Source organism: Sapajus apella, unplaced genomic scaffold (genome assembly GCF_009761245.1).
Source record: "Sapajus apella isolate SASKATOON/1434 unplaced genomic scaffold, GSC_monkey_1.0 scaffold6, whole genome shotgun sequence".
Taxonomy (NCBI): Eukaryota; Metazoa; Chordata; class Mammalia; order Primates; family Cebidae; genus Sapajus; species Sapajus apella.
In genome coordinates, this window is record NW_022436946.1 from 47829363 (window position 1) to 47849774 (window position 20412).

At 33.6% G+C, this 20412-nt stretch overlaps 1 protein-coding gene and 1 long non-coding RNA gene across 8 annotated transcripts in view; one reads left to right on the forward strand and one right to left on the reverse strand.

The window, feature by feature from the left end:
* GRIK2 (glutamate ionotropic receptor kainate type subunit 2) overlaps positions 1-20412 on the reverse strand; it is a 728978-nt gene that overhangs the window by 577631 nt on the left and 130935 nt on the right. The window lies entirely within an intron of this gene.
* LOC116549544 lies at positions 4273-19545 on the forward strand. The gene is made up of 3 exons (XR_004267932.1): positions 4273-4760; positions 5025-5027; positions 19233-19545. It is a non-coding gene; the product is annotated as an uncharacterized LOC116549544 (long non-coding RNA).

Genomic DNA, 20412 nt, shown 5'->3' on the forward strand with positions numbered 1-20412 from the left:
ACACACACACACACACATACTACTCTTATTTTGGGGACATCAAACAATTTATTAAAATGCTGATTAGTTTTCATCTACTGGCTTTTGAGGAAACAGCAATGAACCCATCTGGCTGAAAACAATATTCATTAAGCAAAACAAAGTTATTTCAGTTGATTTGTCAACAATATGGGGAAAATCCAATTTCCTATTTAGTCTTTATTGAATGAATAGTATTTAATATGAATTCATATTTGATATGAATTTCAAATTATAAGAAGCCAACATGGAGATCCAATAGTGCTCAAATGGAATAAGTAAATCAGTTTCAGAAGCACTTTAACTTCTCTGGCCTCTTTGGCTATTGCTTCTAGGTCTATCAGGATAAGATACTAAACATTACTCCAGAAAACTAAAACAGCTAGCATGCCTCAAATTATTTTGACAATTTCTACAAGAAACAACATACCACTCATTTCAAAAGCCATACATTTAGAATTTTTATCTTTTATTCCTTATGATGAAGATAAAAATTATAAACACAATATTCATGGGTAATGTTGAGTTCATTTAGATTATAATAATGAGACATTAAAACTAGAATAAATTTGATCTTTTAACTAGGAATTATTATCCATTGGAAGAATCTAGCTGAATGTGTATGAACAAATTCACTGAATGAAAATTTTGATAACTGTATGAATAATCTGATTATAATACAAAATAAATTGGTAAATATTTATCGAAAAATACAAAAGGAAATTTTGCAACCAGAAGTAAAATCACATTTTTGTCCAAATACTATTTACATATTTATTGTTTACCTCTATAAGTTTTTGAAAGTTTAGCCTGGGTATATTTTTTATATGTCTTACAACATAAAATAAAGAAGAACAAATCTAATAGCAATAAGATAATTAGAATCAAAGAAATGTAATTCTTGTTAATGTCTTTTCTAAGTCTTTTGCTTTTTGTATGGTCCTATCCCTTATACCTCAAATCCTAGATTTTGTACCTGGAGAAAACTGAATGTGCAGACTTCCTTCGGATAAAACCTAACATATAAGGTGAATCAGAAGAAGATGGGCATGCTAGAACAAAAAAAGAGATATGCCTAAAATCATTCTTGGATATTGGATACTTTTTTTTTTTCTGGCTTAATAGCATTCTATCTAAGACATTGTAGAAACAAGGTCATCTCTGACATACAACATGAATAGAGTATGTTGAAGCAATGTACATCATCTCTGAACATTTATTATTAAAAAATAGTGAGGGTTTAAAACCAAGTTCACACACAAAAACCTTTTTCATACTTTCAAAATGTCAAAAAAATGAATGAGAAATGGAATTAATAATAGGTAATTAGTATAATAATCTCAGATAACCATGAAATTATTGTTTGTCCCTCAAGATTTTCTATATGCTGCCATAAAACTAAGAAGAATTAAATTCATCAGCTTAATGAGATTTAAAAAAAAATTAGAACCTGCTAGCAGGCTATATACTTTATCTCTGAAGAATGGCTTGCTAATTGGTTTGATGTTTTGCTTAAACATTAAGGTGTACGTGACCAAAACATTTGCATAATACTTCATGTAGGTGCTGTCAGTAAAAGCAGCATTTTGCAGCAATGAGATGTTCTGTATTCATAAAATATGTCAACATAATGAAAAAAAAAAGGAAAATTCACAGCAAGTGAATTGTTCAACATAACTCATCCAAATTGTATATAATTATAATACTACAATTGCTCCTTGAGTAAAAGTACAATGTGGCTTTTTAAATTTTTCATACTAGAGTTAATTCAGTGGGGAAAAGAGTATGTGAGCAGATATACTAACAACTGAAATAAGAACATTGGTAATTGTTTGATTACCACTTTAATTAAAAAATAATCAGCAGCTTGTTATTCCCCTGATTTCCTAAACAAAGCCATCTTGTGATTCAGTTGCCTAGACCTTACTTTATTCACATTGAAAACAAAAAGTTATCCAACACGGACAGGAAAAGAATTATGCCTTAGATCAAAAAGTGAATTTTCATTTTCATGTGGTACAACCAGGCAGTTATATTCTGTTAGTTGACAAGTACGATATTACTACCATACTGATGTAATCTCAGTTTAAGTCCAATATTTCATGAATGTTTCTCATTTCTAGCCAAGATTTAGAGATATCAACAGTAAACACATCATGCCTTTATGGAGGTTTTTGTTCCCCTCTGACACACCATTTTAGTGATACATTTTGTTGCTACATTAATAGAATTCTGGAGGTTTATTTATTTATTTATTTATTTTTTTACAAGACTGAAGCAATACCTAGCCATTTTCAGAGAAAAATCATACATTTTGCTACTTATAGAGAATGTGGAGTATTATGCCACAAAATGAAACTACTTTGCTTTTAGTCATAAGCAATATGTTAATGATGTAGCACAGATCTCAGCAAAATAATGTCAAACTAATCTGCAATCTGCCCAGAAAAAATGAAATGTCAGCCAGTTCTACCAAATGGCAAATGGCTTTGCTGTTCAAGTACACAGCTTATAAACCTACTGGTTTAGAGTAAGAAAAAAAAAGAGGAAAGAAAAATCAAAAGCCTTGAAAAAAAAGTCACTATGATGGTGAACTTTTATTCTCTGTCAGAGAAAAATATTAAGATTTTGTTGATGGCATTTTAATTGGTGAGCTGTTTTGTTACGGTTTAGTGCAGTTAGGATGACTGATTTAGTAGCTCTAAGATATGCTACCATTTTTCAGAGTTTGCAGGATAATGTGCTTCAAAGGAATTATACATAAACTATCTTCCTCAAACTTTGTTAAAAATAACCCTTATAGCTAAAAGCTATAAGTGGAATTTTGTACATAAAGTCATCTATCTGTGCCAATGTTCACAAGAGTTTCCACAGATTGCATTAGGGGTGCATTCCACGTAAAAGTAAGACCAGCAAAACAACCAGATTGATTTTACACATGCTTGATATCATTTGGGCTGACTTTGAAACCATTTATCACAGTAATCGGATGTAGACTTAGTATTTTGTGGGTAAGAAAACAAAACAAAGCACAAATTAAAAAGTTATTTCCTTTCTCAGATATCTAAACACCACAAATTGGCTGAAGCTTTTCTGTATTAAAGCATAAAATGAAAACAATGAACACTGCTTTTTAATACCAGTGTCTAGTCAACAATGTCGAACAAATCTCATGTCAGTTATTCATAGTAGGAGACACAGTTGCAAGGATCTGTCTTTCTATTGAAAGTAGACTAAGGCTAGAAATACCACTAAATTGTTTAAGTTATATTTGAAAAAAATAAAACAAAGTATATCACAACTGCTACTTCTGATTAACTTAATCCATAACTTTAATGATTGAGAAAAATGTCTGTATTATCTTGGCCTGCATGAACTGTTTTTCTAAGGATTGCTTCTCAAATATGTGGTTTTCTTTCCCTTAACGTCAATGAGGCATAAAGGTATGAAAGGAAAGAGGGTGTACAATATTCAAAATCAGAAATTCATAAATAGAAAAGGACAAATGCAAAATAAATGCATAAATATTATAAAGCTATATTCAATAAATTCCAGTAACAGCAACAACTGCATAGTCATAGAGAATGTTTTACTCTGAGGGCAGATGTTTAATTTCCTTCATAACTAAAATAAGTGGTTCAATGGCCGTTGCATAGTAAAATCACTGAACTCTTTGTACCTAGGCATTCACATTCAAAACCAGAGCACAATTCATATTGTCTCTACACTGCTCTATCAGCATGACTTGCCTAAAGCATTGCCAGCATGGAAGGTGTGATAGCCTCCCATGAGATCTCAGCTAAGTCAAAAGACCATTTAAAATTTCCAAACAGGCCTGACTTCTCTGAATAGTTTGGTAGACCAAAAATCCTTTCATAGGCTCTATGATACATTATAAAGGGCATCCGAGGGAGGATACAACAAGGTATGAAAGAAATCATTCTCCCAAACTTGACTCATGACTCTTTTCTAGCGCAAAAGGTAACTGATTTTAAATTTCTGCCTATTTTTTCTCTGATGTACTTCACATCAATGCCTTTTTCTTGTCCTCACTGATACATTAATCCCTATATTGTTATTTATGGTTGTATACTTGTGTTATCCCTTCTTAATTGCACTTCTCAGAGACTTTCTCACTTCTTGTAGTCAGGTAAACTTAATCCAACTAAAGCCTCACTTCCTAAAGGCAATTTATTTTAAACAAAATAGGAAGAGCATCTCCTTGCCTAAGAGATCTAAAAGTCAAAGTGTTTATCATGGTATTTAAAAACCTCTATAAACTGGCTTCAAAGTAGTTTCACAATCTGATTGTGGATGGTAAGCGTGCTAAAAGCTAAGGAAGAATAGAAACCTATGTTGAAAATGTCATGGAAAAGTTGAAGATCAGTTGGACCTAATTGTTTATTTTGTTTTAAATATAAATGTCTTCAATTTATTTAACTTTAGCATCCGTTTTCTGTGTCTTTGCCATCGTTTCTTCTTTTCCTCATATTCACCCTTATTCTCCAGCCTTATGTAAATATATTGAATGATTCTATGTGCAAAGTACTAAAGATACAAAAACGTGTAAGACAAAGTTCTTTCTGTTTTCATCTTCATTCTTGGTCGTCTTCTCACTTCTTTAAACTCAGGTCTGCAATTTTGCATTGGTTTCTTTCCAATTTCCATATACTCCTTTAAGTCTTCCAAGGTCTCTTTAGGACTCTGAGATTCTTTTAAGATCCCATTACATATATACATATGTGTGTGTGTGTGTGTGTGTGTGTGTATTCCATCATAATATATATTTTACCACATTTACTAAATATGATTCTTTACTATCTTATTCCTTAAGCTTCTGAAATCTGTTCTATTCCTAGCTCTTTCCTAAAAATGTTATATTAAGGACACAAAAACTTTTTAAACAAAGATGTCTCCTCAGACATCAGAATTCTTTTATGCAGAAGTTGATAAATATTTATTATATGTTTCCTGTCTGCACCTGGTGCAGGACTAAAATAACTAAGACAGTATTCTATTGGAATTTATAGTGTAAATTTCTATTTTATAGCCATGTAAACACAATAATGTATAATGAAAACTACATATGGCAAAAGGTACATAAAAGAAGTGATCAGATCTATTAGGTGAGGTTAGAAAATGCTACTCAGATGAGGGTGTTAATTGAGCTTGTTCTTAAAGGTGAATGGGAATTCTTCAGAATAGAAGGCATTATAGAGAAAGGAATTAAACAGGCTCAAAACAGCATAGTGTTTGAGGAGGTATGATTAGGTCAATATAATTGGAGCAGTAAGTGGAAGAGCATTGAAATTAGAGAGATAGACCAAAACACAAATGGCACCCACCACAGCAAAGAGTATGCTTTGAAAACTGAGAAATTAATAGTCTTTGCAGCATTTTAAAGAGAAAAAATTAAAACAATATTTCGGTTTTATAAAGATAATTTCATTTTCTAACTGGCTTTGGGACATAGGTAAAACTGGAGCCAATAAGACAACCTGATAGGTTATTGTAATGTTCCACGAGCAATTATGAGAACTGGAATCAATAAGTCGCAGTAGGAGATTGTGGGGGCAGAATGAGATATTCATTTGTGAGATGTTCAGGAAGTAAATGTGATAGAAAAAGGATCAAATTTAGGACATGAGGATAGCTCAACATCCAGATTTCTGATAGCCTGGATAGTGGTCCCATTAACCAAGATAGAGCTTAGGGAGGAGAAACAGACTGCAGGTGGAGAGGCAAGACACATTCAATCTTATAATTCTTGATTTTAAGGGAACTATTCATAATGTCACTTAGCTTATCTGCAATACAGAAAAGAGTTGAGATTTAAATATATATTTGGAAGTCCCCAGTAATAGGTTATAAACCCATATACCTATATCCATGTAGGTGGATATCTCAAGGAGGAGAAGGAAGCTCTATTATAATTATATAAAACTATAAGTAACTATATATAATACTGTAAGTAGCTCTATTATAATTACATAATAGAGTCCTCCCTTGATCCCTTGAGGACTTAAACTACCCTATCTTCTATAACAACTTCTAGAAAGACTCTCAAATATATGTTACTTGTCACTTTTTTACTTATTCATCTAAAACAATTTTGAGTGCCTATAGTCACTACCAGCTATATGTACATACCTATATATATATATGTATATATATATACATATATATATATATGACTATGTATATGTATATATGATAAGACCTGGTTCTTTTCTTTTAGAGGAAAACAGTAATAAAAGCAAATAAAGTATAATTTTGTAAATTACATATTAGAAGTATGTATAATTATACGGGACTATGGAGGAGTCATTAATTTTGGCTAAAGGAAAATGTGGGGCTTGACAGAGCTGTTGATCCATATTTCTCATGGGTTTATCAGATATCCTGGGATACTCTATGGTACTTCAAACTGATGTGTCTAAAACTAACTCAAGCTTTAACTGTGTAACTTTTGATAAATCATTTAACCTCAGTTTTATTTGCCTACAATGAAATAAGAGAAATAAAAATGATTACTTTCAGAACTCACATTCTCTGATTCTCTGAATCTTTCTCGCAAATGTGTAGCTCTTTTGAAATTGCTTTATTTAAGCTAATGCTACCAGCATTTGTCAGTGGCTCTTTCCTCCTCTTTGCCTTCCTTATCCTTCCACGGTCTGTAAGTTCTGTTCATCCTCCCTCCAAAAAGCTTTCGGTGTCTCTGCTGCACTTTCATTCCTGTTGTCACTGTCAGATTCCATGTCATGTTTGACTCTGTAGATTATTGCAGCAACCTCTTAAATGTCATCCATAATTCTAGTGTCAGTCACAAAAAATTTCTTCTAAAGGTTGTTTCCAGAAAACCTTCTAAATAAGGGCTTTTCAGTAATCATTACTCACTCAAAAACTGCAACTGCCCCCATCCATACTTGACTTTTTCCTATAAGATAAAGTCAAATTTGTATTCTTCAAGGTTTTCCAGGATCTGCTAACTAGTTTTCCACCTTTATGTCATCCATAATTATCCACCTTATTTTTAAGATCTCATTTCTACTTCCACCAAACTAGATTATTTTCATGAATACATAGCCTATACATAGCTATAATTTCCTTCTAATTGTCATGTCTTTCACTAATTTTTCGGTTAAAATATTGTTCACAAAGATTTTTTGATATGGCTTTTAAAATACTGTGTTTCTTTTATAAAATTGATTCATAGAGACTGTAAATGATTCAAACAGAAAAATATATAGATAAAGCTCATTTGAAGTGTTACAATTCAAACTCAGACAATTCTCTAGATTTCAATATATGCATAAAATTTTATACAAATAGTTCATACTCTATAACTGTTGCTGCTTAACTTGTTCTCTTTTATGCAGCAGTATGTGGCAGCTATCCTTCCATGTTTAAAAAATGTTATTTGAATCATGTTATTTCTCACATATTCCATTGTGTACAGAGTCAATATGTACTCAGTATGTACCAGTAGAGGATACAAGCTGGCATCTGTCCATCCTAAAAAGTCGAACATCTATTCTGAATTGTCAGTGTATGCATTATACCAGCTGTTACATATTTTTTAATGTCACACTAAGTTTGGAAGTGTATAATTCTAATTTTAGAAGCATGTCATTGTTTACCTAGGCAATCTTCTCTTGATAGACAACAAAAGGCAGTATGTTAATCAACTTTTAATAAAAATGAATTGTATTTATGCTTTGATATACTGCTAACACAATTTCTTCTGTTAAACCATTTTCAAAGTCCCCAGCCAGAAATGATCACCATCCTTCTTCCGAATTCCCATAGGACTTTGTCCAGGCCTCTGCATTCATCACTTTTGACCTTGGATTCTAATTATTTCAGTCTTCTTTCCCTAATAGAATATAAGCTCCTTTAGGACAACAACTCTCTTTACAGATTCTGCAGTGGTTGGATCAATGCCTTGCACATTATAAACGTTCAAAACTTGTCTGTAGAATAAATGGTTGAATTAATGAATGTCAAAAAAATAGATGAACAGAGAACACTATATCACAAGGGCAGTTCAGGATTCGGCATGTTGAAATTATTTGTAAATGCTCAAATAAATTATGTAACTTATCCTAAATTATCTAGTAAGTAAATTAGCAGCTGTCAATGATATTAGAAAGAAAAAAAGAGAAAAATCTATCAAATAGCAATTTCTCATAAAGCAATTAGAAAAGCAATTAATGAGTGGTGAGCCTTGGAGAGTATAATGGAATTATTGGGCGAGAATACATTCATTTCTCTAAATGCCAAGCAAAATTCTACAAGGTTCATTCACTGATGATGCTCTGCTGTAAGAAAGCTGAAAAACCAGAGATACATAAATTGAACTGTGTAAACTATATTTTGAGTTTTGCCATGATCAGCAGACCCCAAAATAATTTTGAAATTTGAAGAACTACAAGATAAATGAATAGTGATTCAAGTTCAATTTCTGCAGGGATGAGGCTCCTAGGCACTCCTGCTTCTTCTTAATGGGAAAGAAATCTAGCTTAATACTCCATCTTCAACATCAATCAGAAACAATGAAAGACATAGATTTTGCCCTTAAGAGAAGATACTCGTAGGCTAAGCCATAAGATCACTCAACCTCATGCTTTAGCAAGTTGTCTTTTCTCAGTGCCAGTTGCGTTGTACAGAAAATCCCTTCCTCACCTCATCTTAAATTTCATAACAAAAAGAATGCTAAGAGTTTGTAGTATCATCATGTACTGCATATAGGAATTGGAGGAAAAGGACAAAATAAGTTATGCTTTCTGGACATATCATAATTAGGAAGCAGGTTTGGCATTTTGTTATTTAGAATTTCAAGTCAACCATTTAACTAAATCTTATTGTTTACATAGGCATTACCTCTGCCTTCCAACAGTAATGGCACAGCAACATGGGATCAGAACCTAGGCACTGGGAAATCAGAGCTGAGCCCCTACCTCCTGGCATCAGCCCAGCCCTGAAGCTCTCTGAAAGAAAATGGTATAAGCCAAGGCAAGCTGCCTTTGTTAATATGAGATCCAGATTAATGGACACCCATACATCTTTGATAGAAGAAAATATTTGATATAGTGAAGCAAGGCCAGATTAATAAGAATGTGTTTTCTGAGAATCAAACAAAACAAAGAGGTGTAAGTAAGAAATAGTTTTATTTTATATGTGATCTGTGTTCACTGCTAATTGAACACTAGGACCCTGATATAAGCCAGCTTATCTGGAAGTGAGCCTGAGCCAGTGACACTTTGAAAACTGCAGAGGGTAGGTTTGTTCCCATCCTCATGGATGCTTGTCATTCTATGATAGAGTCAGATTTGGCTAAGGAACAACAGCAAATATAATAGAGGTTCAAATTCCTTAACTGAAATTTCAAAGTCTAAAAAGCCTGAACAACAACAAAAAAAATTGCTGACTCATTTAGTAGCAAAACCTAACCTTAATTGACCTGAGCTACTTATAGTTTTTATTCATCCCACCTAATGTAACTATTTTACAGACTTGGCTGCAGAAATATTAAAGTGTTAGATTAAGAGTTTCTACCCCAAATCCTACAGTGTGTGTTATATAATATAGAGTATAGGAAACTTCTAAAATCTAAAATATTGTTAACTCCAAAACTCATCTGGCCCCACGTTTTATATGAATGACTGTGGACCTGTAATGATAATAGCTAATATTTACTACATGTTATGCTAGCACTAGTCTAAACACTCGGTATTAATTGGCTCGCTTAAGATTTAATTCTTCTTTGCAAGAACTCTATGATTATATACAATTTATAGTTGAAGAAATTGAGTTAGAGTAGGTTCAGCAACTCATACAGCACACTAACTGGTGGAGCTGAGATATGAACCCAGCAGACATAGCCATAGCCCACAGACATAACAAATCCATGCCACCCCTTCATGCTTTGTTGGAACACATTTTGAATTTACCTGTCCTTTGGAAGAATTGACTATTTAAGAATTAACTATTTTCCTTGGTCTATAAGGAAAAACAAAAGACAAAATCTCCACCAGTTCACTCTTGCCAACATTTTCTTAAGAAAAAGAGTGGATAGATAAGAGCACATCTTTTTCTACTATTTTCTAGAGAATACAACTGGCTTGTGCATATTGGACTATACCTCTAAAGTACAGCCCTTGAGCAAGCTCTTAAGATGACCACTTCCAGCATCTTCTAATGAGACCTGAAAAACACCAGAAATACCACTGTGCACAGCTTGCTATAACCCACAAAGAGATGGAAACAAACAGGTAAGGCTGACATTCATCAAAATCACAAAGTCAAGAAGTAGCTGACATGTTCTGAAAAAAAATTTCCTCTGGTAACTGAAAATGAACATCTTAGTTCATTTTAGTTCCAAATATGTCATCCCTATAATATATTTTCCTTGATAACAGGTCCCTCAGACTGTCCTTTTTCACTGAGCTTTGGGGTGATCCTTAAATTTCATAATCATTTAATTATGAGACCTCCTTTCTTTTGTTTCTGAAGGAAGTAAAGCCTATGGGCTTCTAATCTGAAAACTGGCTAGTGGAGTTTGATTATAATACATGTTTTCTGTGTTTTAGCAGGCATTCTAGGAAAAAAGAAAAAATAATAATATAGCAGTTTTCATTTGGATGACAGTACTCTGTGTTTAAATGTGTGACTGATTTAGAGTTAACTTTTCTAAAAGGATGAGCAGATTGTTTTTCCTGCAGTGTGGCAGCAGAGTTTGAGACTCAGATCTCCCTGAAACCTTTAATATGATCAGATGCCTGGTGCTTATAATCTGTATACTCTCTAAAAGAACAGGGGCCAGACTTTGCTGGGAGCAGCAATAAAAGGACATGAATACCTTCATTCTAGAATAGCCTAAGGGTATGGGAGACAGGCCATGTCTGTGACAGTGGTGTGCACCCACTGAAACCTGCTAGAAGTGTTGCTTCCTCCGAACCCCCAGAGAGGATTAAGCTTTCTACAGGTCCCATGGTATGCATCTGTTGGAATCTGGTAGAGGTGTTGACCCCTCTGTACCCCCAGAGAGGATTCAGCTTTCTACAGGGCCCATGATCTGAGGGGGTGATTTCACTTACTTTTTTGTATCAGTTTTTGCTACAACCTCTGTACAGATGTAAGACACTATAACCCTTCTTTTTTGCCTGGTGATCATACCCTTTCTTTCCCTCTGTGTGTCGTGAGAAGTGACAGGCAGCATTAAGCTCCATTACCCCTCCTTATAGCATCACCCATTTAGAGAAAATGAACCTTCATCAGCTATACAACTGAAGTTAGAAAATTAGTGCTAATCGATACATCATCCCTTACTTAATCTGCCACGTTAGGTGAGAGAATACAATAAAGCAGCTACATTTTGTGATTTTTGATTATTCAACAAGTTATCTCAGCAAAGGTATTGACACTCACTGACTTATGCTTATTTTTTCTAGTTTAACATTTAAACATAAGCAATTGCATATAGTTTCTAAATATACTCTAATTATTAGCAGTTCCAGCCTAACTCTCCCAACCGATTTCTGTTTTTAAAAATCCTATCAATTAGTATCAGTTTTTAAAAGTCCTATATAGAATTACCAAATCATGAACAGTGTTTCAAGAGTAAAAAGAGAAGCAAATCAATACCCTATTAAGAATATTAATAATGATCACAGAGATTAAGACTTTTTCTTTTCGGAATTGAAGTCAAGGTTGATTGTGCAGGATAACACCGAGTGGGCCATCTGCAGTGAGATGGGGCAGATAGAGAGTAGTTGGTCTCTGTTTGCATCTAGGAATCAACTCTGCTCTGTTGCTTTTTCCAGACATCATTTCAATAGCATCTTTTGGTTTATCCATGCTGATCTCCATATCCTGATGCATCTTGCTATACTTTCCTCCCATTTTATTCTTCATCCTGTCACACTTTCTATAGCACAGGTAGTATTTGTTTCCTCCCATTTTATTCATCACACTGTATGGTCCTTACAATAGCACTGTACTCAGAGAAGAAAGTGGGAAACTGTGAACGTGATTAATATGCAAACTTGATAATCCTCCCTCATATAACAGAACTGACAGCATGTAATTACACATGCACATTATTTTCATAAAGTTATTCACTCAGGTCATGTTTTAAATTCATGGTGAACTTATTTTTTATATAGTGGGGGCTGTAAAACAAGGAAGTTTGACTCATCCTAATGCATAAGGAAATTAAAACCCGAGCATAAAACTACATGAATGATTTCAGCAGTCTGCTCTCATCTGAATTTCCATAATGGGTCTTTTAAATGTTTCAGGTATTTAAAAATAAGGAAAGAACTGTTAATTAAGATTCTATATGTTGCATCAGATGGTTTTTCCCCTATTTTTACTATTTCCTACATATCTGGTATCATAGGACTCAATTTTCCGAAAGGTCAAAAGGTTCTAATTTGTTTCCATTACCAGGAATTTATACACCACCATAATCATCAAAACACTGAAACCTCAGATTCAGTAACTTCTGTAGCTGTCTTTACCCATAGAGCTGATCATAAATATTAGCCTCCAAGATGAATATTCATCCAACTGATAATATAGATCCCTCCTAAACTATCATTTTTGTGTAACTGAATATGTGAGAAAGGGCAGTTAAATTGTGTTCTTCTTAGACTAACATTTAAATGTATGTTTGTATAAGTTTCTTTAGTCTAACTTCTCATCTGCTTTATATCAAACTATATCACTTCAGTTTTTAAAAGCCTGTCAAATCAATAATTTGGCATCATGTATACAAAAACTCAAGTTAGATGGGTGAGTTGAATGTTTTATACTGCTTTCAAGAACATGCAAGTCGGGACCAGGAGTGGTGGCTCAGGCCTATAATCCCAGCACTTTGGGGGGCTGAGGTGAGCAGATTGCCTGAGGTCGGGAGCTCGAGACCAGCCTGGCCAACATGGGGAAACCCTGCCTCTACCAAAAATACAAAAAAGTAGCCAAGTGTGGTACCAGGCAGCTTAATCCCAGCTACTCAGGATGCTGAGGCAGGAGAATCGTTTGAACCTGGAGGCAGAGGTTGCAGTGAGCCGAGACAGCACCATTGCCTCTAGCCTGGGCAACAAAAGTAAAACTCCGCTTCAAAGAAAAAAAAAAAAAGAGCATGCAAGTCTTAAGTTTCTTTCTGACTAACCTGAGGAGGAATCAATTTGTAAAATATTGTGAAGCAAGGTGATCAAATATAAGCCAAACAATTAGCAGTCCACTTACTGTCTGCTATTTTGGTACCATACTGTGGGCCTTAGGTTTCTTCGAAGTATCTATTACATTTCATAGTCTTAAATTCAAAGGAGAGAGCAAGCTAGACGCACAATGTGTCAGCCACACATATAGTGAATAAAGTTGAGTCATATCTTAATTTTCTAACACCAATTCCCATTTTGTGTGTGTGTGTGTGTGTGTATAGAGCATTGACTATATTTCTGTTGTTGACTATATTTCTACTGACCCTTGACCATATTTCTGCTGATCATATATCTACTTGTCATTATATATATATATATATATATATATATATATATATACATATATATATATATATGTATATATATATATATATAAAAAAATGTATCATTATATATATATATATATATATATATATATATATAATAAAATGGATCATTGACTATATTTCTACTATTGGTCAGGATACATTCAAATATGCTTTGTAACAATAAAACCCCAAAATGTCATGGGTTTTAGGCAAAAATTGTTTATTTCTTGCTCCTGGTGCAAGGCTTCTGATTCATACTGGCAAGGATCTATGCTAATGGAGTCTCTATCATGTTATGAAACCCTTTCTCAACCTAAAGCTTCAAGTTTATTAAAGACATAAGAAGGAAGTATGGAAAAATCAAGTGCAAAAATCAAGCCTCTTTTATAATTTGTCCCAGAAACAAGAAATACCATTTTCAAACAGAGCTCATTTATCTGAATTAGTCACATGACCCTACCTAGCATAAAACAACCTAGGAATCTGCTGGGTGCAGTGGCTTGTGGCTGTAGTCCCAGAACTTTGGAAGGCCAAGGTGGAAGGATCACTTGACAACAGGAGTTGGAGGCCAGCCCCGTCAACATGGTGAAACCCCATCTCTACTAAAAATCTACAAAAATTAGCCAGACGTGCTGGTGCGCACCTTAATCCCAGCTACTTAGGAGGCTGAAGCAGGAGAATTGCTTGAACCTGGGAGGCAGAGGTTGCAGTGAGCCCAGATAATGCCTCTGCACTCCAGCCTGGGTGACAGAGCAAGACTCCATCTCAAAAAAACTAGGAAAAAAAAAAAAAAAGACGACTTAGGAATCATTATCTTCCATTTTTGTAGTCAAGGGAAAAGAATTTAGAATGCTGATGGACACCATTTTTGTTTCTACAACTACTTATAGATCTTTGTATTTTCCTCAGTTTGGAATGGCCTTCTGCCCTTTTCAATATGCCTAAGCATTTAAGACCCAGATCAAACATTACTTCATTCATAAAGGTTTCTTTAATATTCCTAGCCTTAAGCTACAGTTGATAGTTGATCCAGAATTCATAGTCCCAGCTCTTATGCCCTATACTGTATTTCTTTCTTCAACAGTTATGATTCTATACACATCTTATTCCTAAGAGATGGTCAACTCTTTGAGGACAGAGATCATGCCTTATTCCTTTGAAATGCCTTCTCCCATTTTTTCCTCCAGCAAATTCCTAGCACAGTCTTTACCATGGTAGGTCTATAACAAGGGTTTTGTTAATTGGATGAGGGAGGAGGTTGACAAAAATATCTCATGGAAAAATTATTTCTGGCTGCCAAAAGTCAAAGTTTTCTCTTACTTGTACTGAGAGACAATAATTCCCTAAGACAGATTTCCTAAAAATAGTGTCAAGCATATAAGATGTTCTAAATATATACTTGATTCATAGATTAATAATGTATTTGTTGCATACTATGTGAAAATCACACATGAAACCATGGGAGATCCAAAAGAAATCAACATAAATCCAACTTAAGCATTTTGCACTCTAATTGAAGACTGCAAGCCATAGAAGCTCATTAGTTCATTAATTCAATAAATAAGTATATAACAAATATTTAATACATAATCAATATATTTAGCTGCTTACTGTTTCAGTTAATGTGGACAAAGTGGCGAGCAAAAACAGATGTAGTCACAGAAGTCAAGGAACCATGGAGCTTACAATATAGAGAGGAAAAAGATAGACAAAAAATTCATTATGATAATGACTACGAAAAAAGAAAGAACACATGGTTATGAGAGAACAGCTAGAGAAGGTTGGGGGTAGAACAGAGATCAACAAAAGATAAGAAAACGTTTTATTTATGCAAGGATTAGTAGACATTACTAATGCCCACCAACCTTCTCCTTCCTGAATACTTGGGCAAATTATACTTCCAGAAATAAGTACTTCAAAAGTGTTGCATGATTTTTCATGCCGTCAACCTCTGTGTAGCTATTGAAGAGTTATATGTTAAGATGGAAGTATCACAAGATGGAACAAATGGAAAGAGACACCACATTAATGACAGCAGTCCATGACCAACAGTCAGGTCAATCCACAATAGGGCTTCTTTGAATGAGAATAAAAAGCTTGTTATGCCAAGTGACTAAGATTTGGTCTTTGTTTTTGTTTTGTTTTGTTTTTGAGGTGAAGTCTTGCTCTGTTGCCCAGGCTAGAGTGCAGTGGCACAATCTTGGCTCACTGCAACCTCCACCTCCCTGATTCAAACAATTCTCCTGCCTCAGCCTCCAGAGTAGCTGGGATTACAGGTGCCTGCCACCATGCCAAGCTAAATTTTGTATTTTCAGTAGATATGGGGTTTCCCCATGTTGGCCAGGTTGGTCTCGAACTCCTGACCTCGTGATCCACCCACCTCGGCCTCCCAAAGTGCTGGGATTACAGGCATGAGCACGTGTACCCAGCCCTGTTTTAATGAATCATCAAATTACCTATCCGGATTAATACACAGAGACTCAAAAGGATAAACAGTGATTAGCTAAATGAAAAGAGCAGGAAAGGGGAGAAAAGCTGGTGTGTTAAGCAAAAGGATCAACTGTGACAAAACCTTAGGTCAGAAACAACAGGGGCTTTTGAGAAGCTGAGTAGATTTAACTTCATGGTTTAAATTGCTGCTAAAGCATCTAAGTAGTGAGTTTCTAAAAGTTTTGTTCAAAGTGGTTTTTTTAGTCCTAAAATTGTGACAGCTGCTAAGGAGATTCAAGGTATATATTAAATCTTCAGTTATGCAACTTTTAAGGAGAAAGTATCCCCATAATACCTTTAAAATAGTCATTAAAAACAAATGCCTAAAATAATTATTAGGTTTCTTTAAATAGAAACACTTAATTTAAATATCTTACTTTACTGTTTAGATAATAAACTAAATCCAAACAATGCATTTCTCTGGAAGATTAAACTTTCTTCTTTTATATATGAATTAAAATAAAGCTGAACTGTTTCTATTTGGTAATTTTCCATCATCTCTCTGAAGAGCACAAACCAGAAAATAATAAGGGAGAAGTAGTAGACATTTTAAACCAATGAACAACCACAACGTAAGAATAAATCTATTAATATTTATTAATCTAAAAAACTAGACAGCAATTATCCCCTGCTTAATTGCTTTAAAGTAAAAAGTATTTTCTTATTTTACTTTATTTCATATTATTTTAAAATAAAACAATTCTATGCTATTCAAATTCTGATAATAGCAATGTGTTTTACAAATTTTTAAATCTTGCACAAAAGAAGTTTAAAAACTGTAATTATTATGGAAACAAATCAATGTTGCCAATTAACATAGCACAAGATTTGAGAACAGACATAACAAAAGACCACAAATAAATATCTGCATGAACATGCTTTAAATGGCTTATTTCTGGAAGAAATTGTTTCAAAAATAATACTTTTTGAAACATAGAAAAAACCTTGTAAGTAAGAATTTGCTAATAAAGTTAATTATATGTCTTAATAGTTTTATTTTTAATAAATCTCAATAAATAGACCAGCTATTAAAACACAATACAAAGTCTATTAAAGCTGGTTATGGTTTACTATATATAATAGTTTCCTTTTCCCAGCAAAAAATAAATGTGCAAATTCTAGATACTAAAAATTAAGATTGGTATTTATCTTTGAAACTGTATTTTTTATGCTTTTATTTCTTTAAACTATAGAAAATGGTTGTAGGCTTTTTAATCTGGAAGTTCTAATTTTTGAAACTTCATATACATAATTATGTGAATAATGAAAAACTGCCATGGTCAAATATTACACATTTGCTTCTTTTACTTGATCAACTAATTTTCTTTTAAATGTTATGGTTTTTATTTCTGGAAATCAAACTTCCTATGTATAAAAAATACAATATACTAACACATACATAAATCAGTTTCGAAAAGTTTGAATATAATTGAATATATTTTCCATGAAAACAATCATACATAAAATTGAGTTTTTCTCTGAGACCATAAGACATTGCTCTGCTTACTGAACTCTATTAAAGTTGTAACATTCTCCACTGGCCTTGATAATGCATCTATAAATGTAACACTGTTTTAAAATCAACATTTAGTCTTAAAAAGCAAGCTTTCCCACCCGTTAAGGGGACGCTCTGTTGGATTAGATTCTAAAGATTCTAAATCAAGGAGGACTTCCTAAAGTGGGTTCCTGTAGGAGATACTCAGTGCATGGACAAAATATAGCACGGCAATAATGTCATTTGTCATTGTCTAGTGTTGTATTACAGAGAATATTTAGGAGGTTGTGTTATATTCTACTAAATCTATGTCATCACTTGGCTTTTGTTTTGATTTTTAAAACTCTTCAGATTGTCTACTATTTTCTCAGAAAGAAGTTGCAGACACAATGCCAAATGAAATTGGATACCAGATAAACAAGAAGTTCCTGGCCTGTTTACTGCATTCAGTGAGATCTGAGCATTTTAAAAACAAAAACCACCAATGTTTTGATTGTGTTCTATTTCTTATGTGTCTTTTATTTCCTTTTCTTATTTGGATATCCAATACCTATAATACTGAATGTATAATAGCTGTTTATTAATAGCTACTCTGTCCTCTGTACATATTATTTCTGGTGCTAACTGAACTTTATTAAATACTTCAGGTATTAGCCTAATGCATGAAAGAAAAGACAAATAATAAAGACACTCTCCCATGAGAGTGCTTGCAAAAAAATAATAATAATAAAGACACTCAATATTAGAGAAGAAATTTTCCTAATAGCAATTAACTAATACATTTAAGAAACAGTTTTTAAAAAAAAAAAGATACTTCTTTAGAATTTTGTGCAATGAAAAATACTTCTCTTTCATTTGTAATAAGATAATAAACAGAAGATTTCTCCTATAATTGAGTATTCTATACATTATCCTTATTAACACTAACAGATATAGATAATGTATTCTATACATTATTTGTATTAACATTAACAATTAATTTTGGAATGTCCTTAGTGTCTTTGTGATCTTTAGGCAATCTATGTCTTCCAGTCAATGTCTTAACATAGATGTCCTTCACATGTATTCTGCTGTGAGAGTGGATAGATAAGCTTGCATCACAAATGCCTCAATCTCAATTCTTACTGATTATATGGTAAAATAAAACAAATAGGCAAGTCATCATAACCATTCTGTATGTATCCTACCTATGTTGGAAACCATAAAATTCTTTAACAGAGAGTCAAGTGTGAAGGTGTAGATATTCAATTTGACTGGTTTCACTTCCAACCAGGACAAGTTCAGAATTTACATAGTCTAATTTTTTTTGAATGCATATGTACTATTACAATTTAAATAACGGCAATAGTTCATAATTTCTCCTGGTTTTATATCCATCAAAAACTCCATCAAATAATGTAAATTTCAGTATGATGGGAAAAAAATCTCACTTTCTCAAGATTTATAAGGTATTTTGTATTCTGGGGCTTAGACAACATTCTGATCTCAATGAAACAAAGTGGCTAAAATTCAGGCTCTGAGATGGGTTTACCAATCTCAAACTTTCACTGGCAGTGTGACCCAAGGAAAACTGTGAAATCTGTCTCTTCATGTCAAAAAAATAAGAAAATAATAGTATTCATATAATGGGTTGGTTTTGTGAAATGATATAATAAAGTTCTTAGAACCCTGCCTGACATATAGTAGCATCACCAGCACACACACACACACACACACACACAAATCTTCAATTAACTCCACAATGTGCCAATTGCCCATTTTGAACTTAGAATTTGGAGTATCAAGGGCATAATGACTTCTCTTCTATCAAAATACCATTCATACAATAGGGCTGCTCTAACTTCCGCCTGCTCCATGAATCTTTTCCCAAACTTTATAGCCTCTATAAATATGTCTCTATTCTTCATTTACATAACACATATTTGCGCATGCTGGTATATCCCAAACTGTATTAAGGAAATGTTGTGGATGATATTAAATGGCAGGCTGATGAGATTATTCTTCAGAGGCAATGCTTAGCCATTAAGATCTTTAGAACAAGAGTAAATTCTAGAAGTATAATCCCTAAGCCAAAGAGCATTTACATTTTATATTTTATACTGTTACATGTCTTGCCAAGTTTTCCGCCTGAAAAGTTGTAACAGTCTCCACAGGCCTCAATAACGCATCTATAAATGTAACACTATTTTAAAACCAACATTTAGTCTGAAAAAGCAGGCTTTCCCACCCTTTAAGGGGACACTCTGTTGGATTAGATTCTAAAGATTCCAAATCAAGGAGCATTTCCTAAAGTGGGTTCCTGTAGGAGATACTCAGCACATAGAAAAATAAGCTTGAAAAATTGCTTAGTCAAGTGATTTTTACAGGCTTCTTTACTGCAGGTCTCCTCAGGCCCCTTAATATGCTACAGTATACTACAAATCTTTAAAAAAGCTGTATTTTAGGCCACATTTCCCACACACATTTGGCTGTAGAATCTTTTTCCCAGATCGTTTTAAAGAAATAATGTTTCATAGAATACACTGGGACATCCTATTTGGTACCTCTAATATTGTCGCTTACTCGTACATCAGCTAATATTACTATCTGTATCATTTAGAGACTTGATTACCTCTCCAAAGTGATGGGAAGCCACTTACCTTGTCTTATTCTGCATAAGAACTAGCACAACATACACTGCAGAAAAGGTGTACAACAAATCTTTGCTGATTAGTTGACAGATTACATGTTTAACAAAAGAAAATTATATATGCAAGAAGTTCAAAAAGAGTACATGAGAAAGTAAGCCATTTTTATCTGTTTAACTAATGAAAGTACTTTTTGCTTTTATCACACACAGAAGTGTCATTAAATGCTGTAGTACATTAACAGTGAC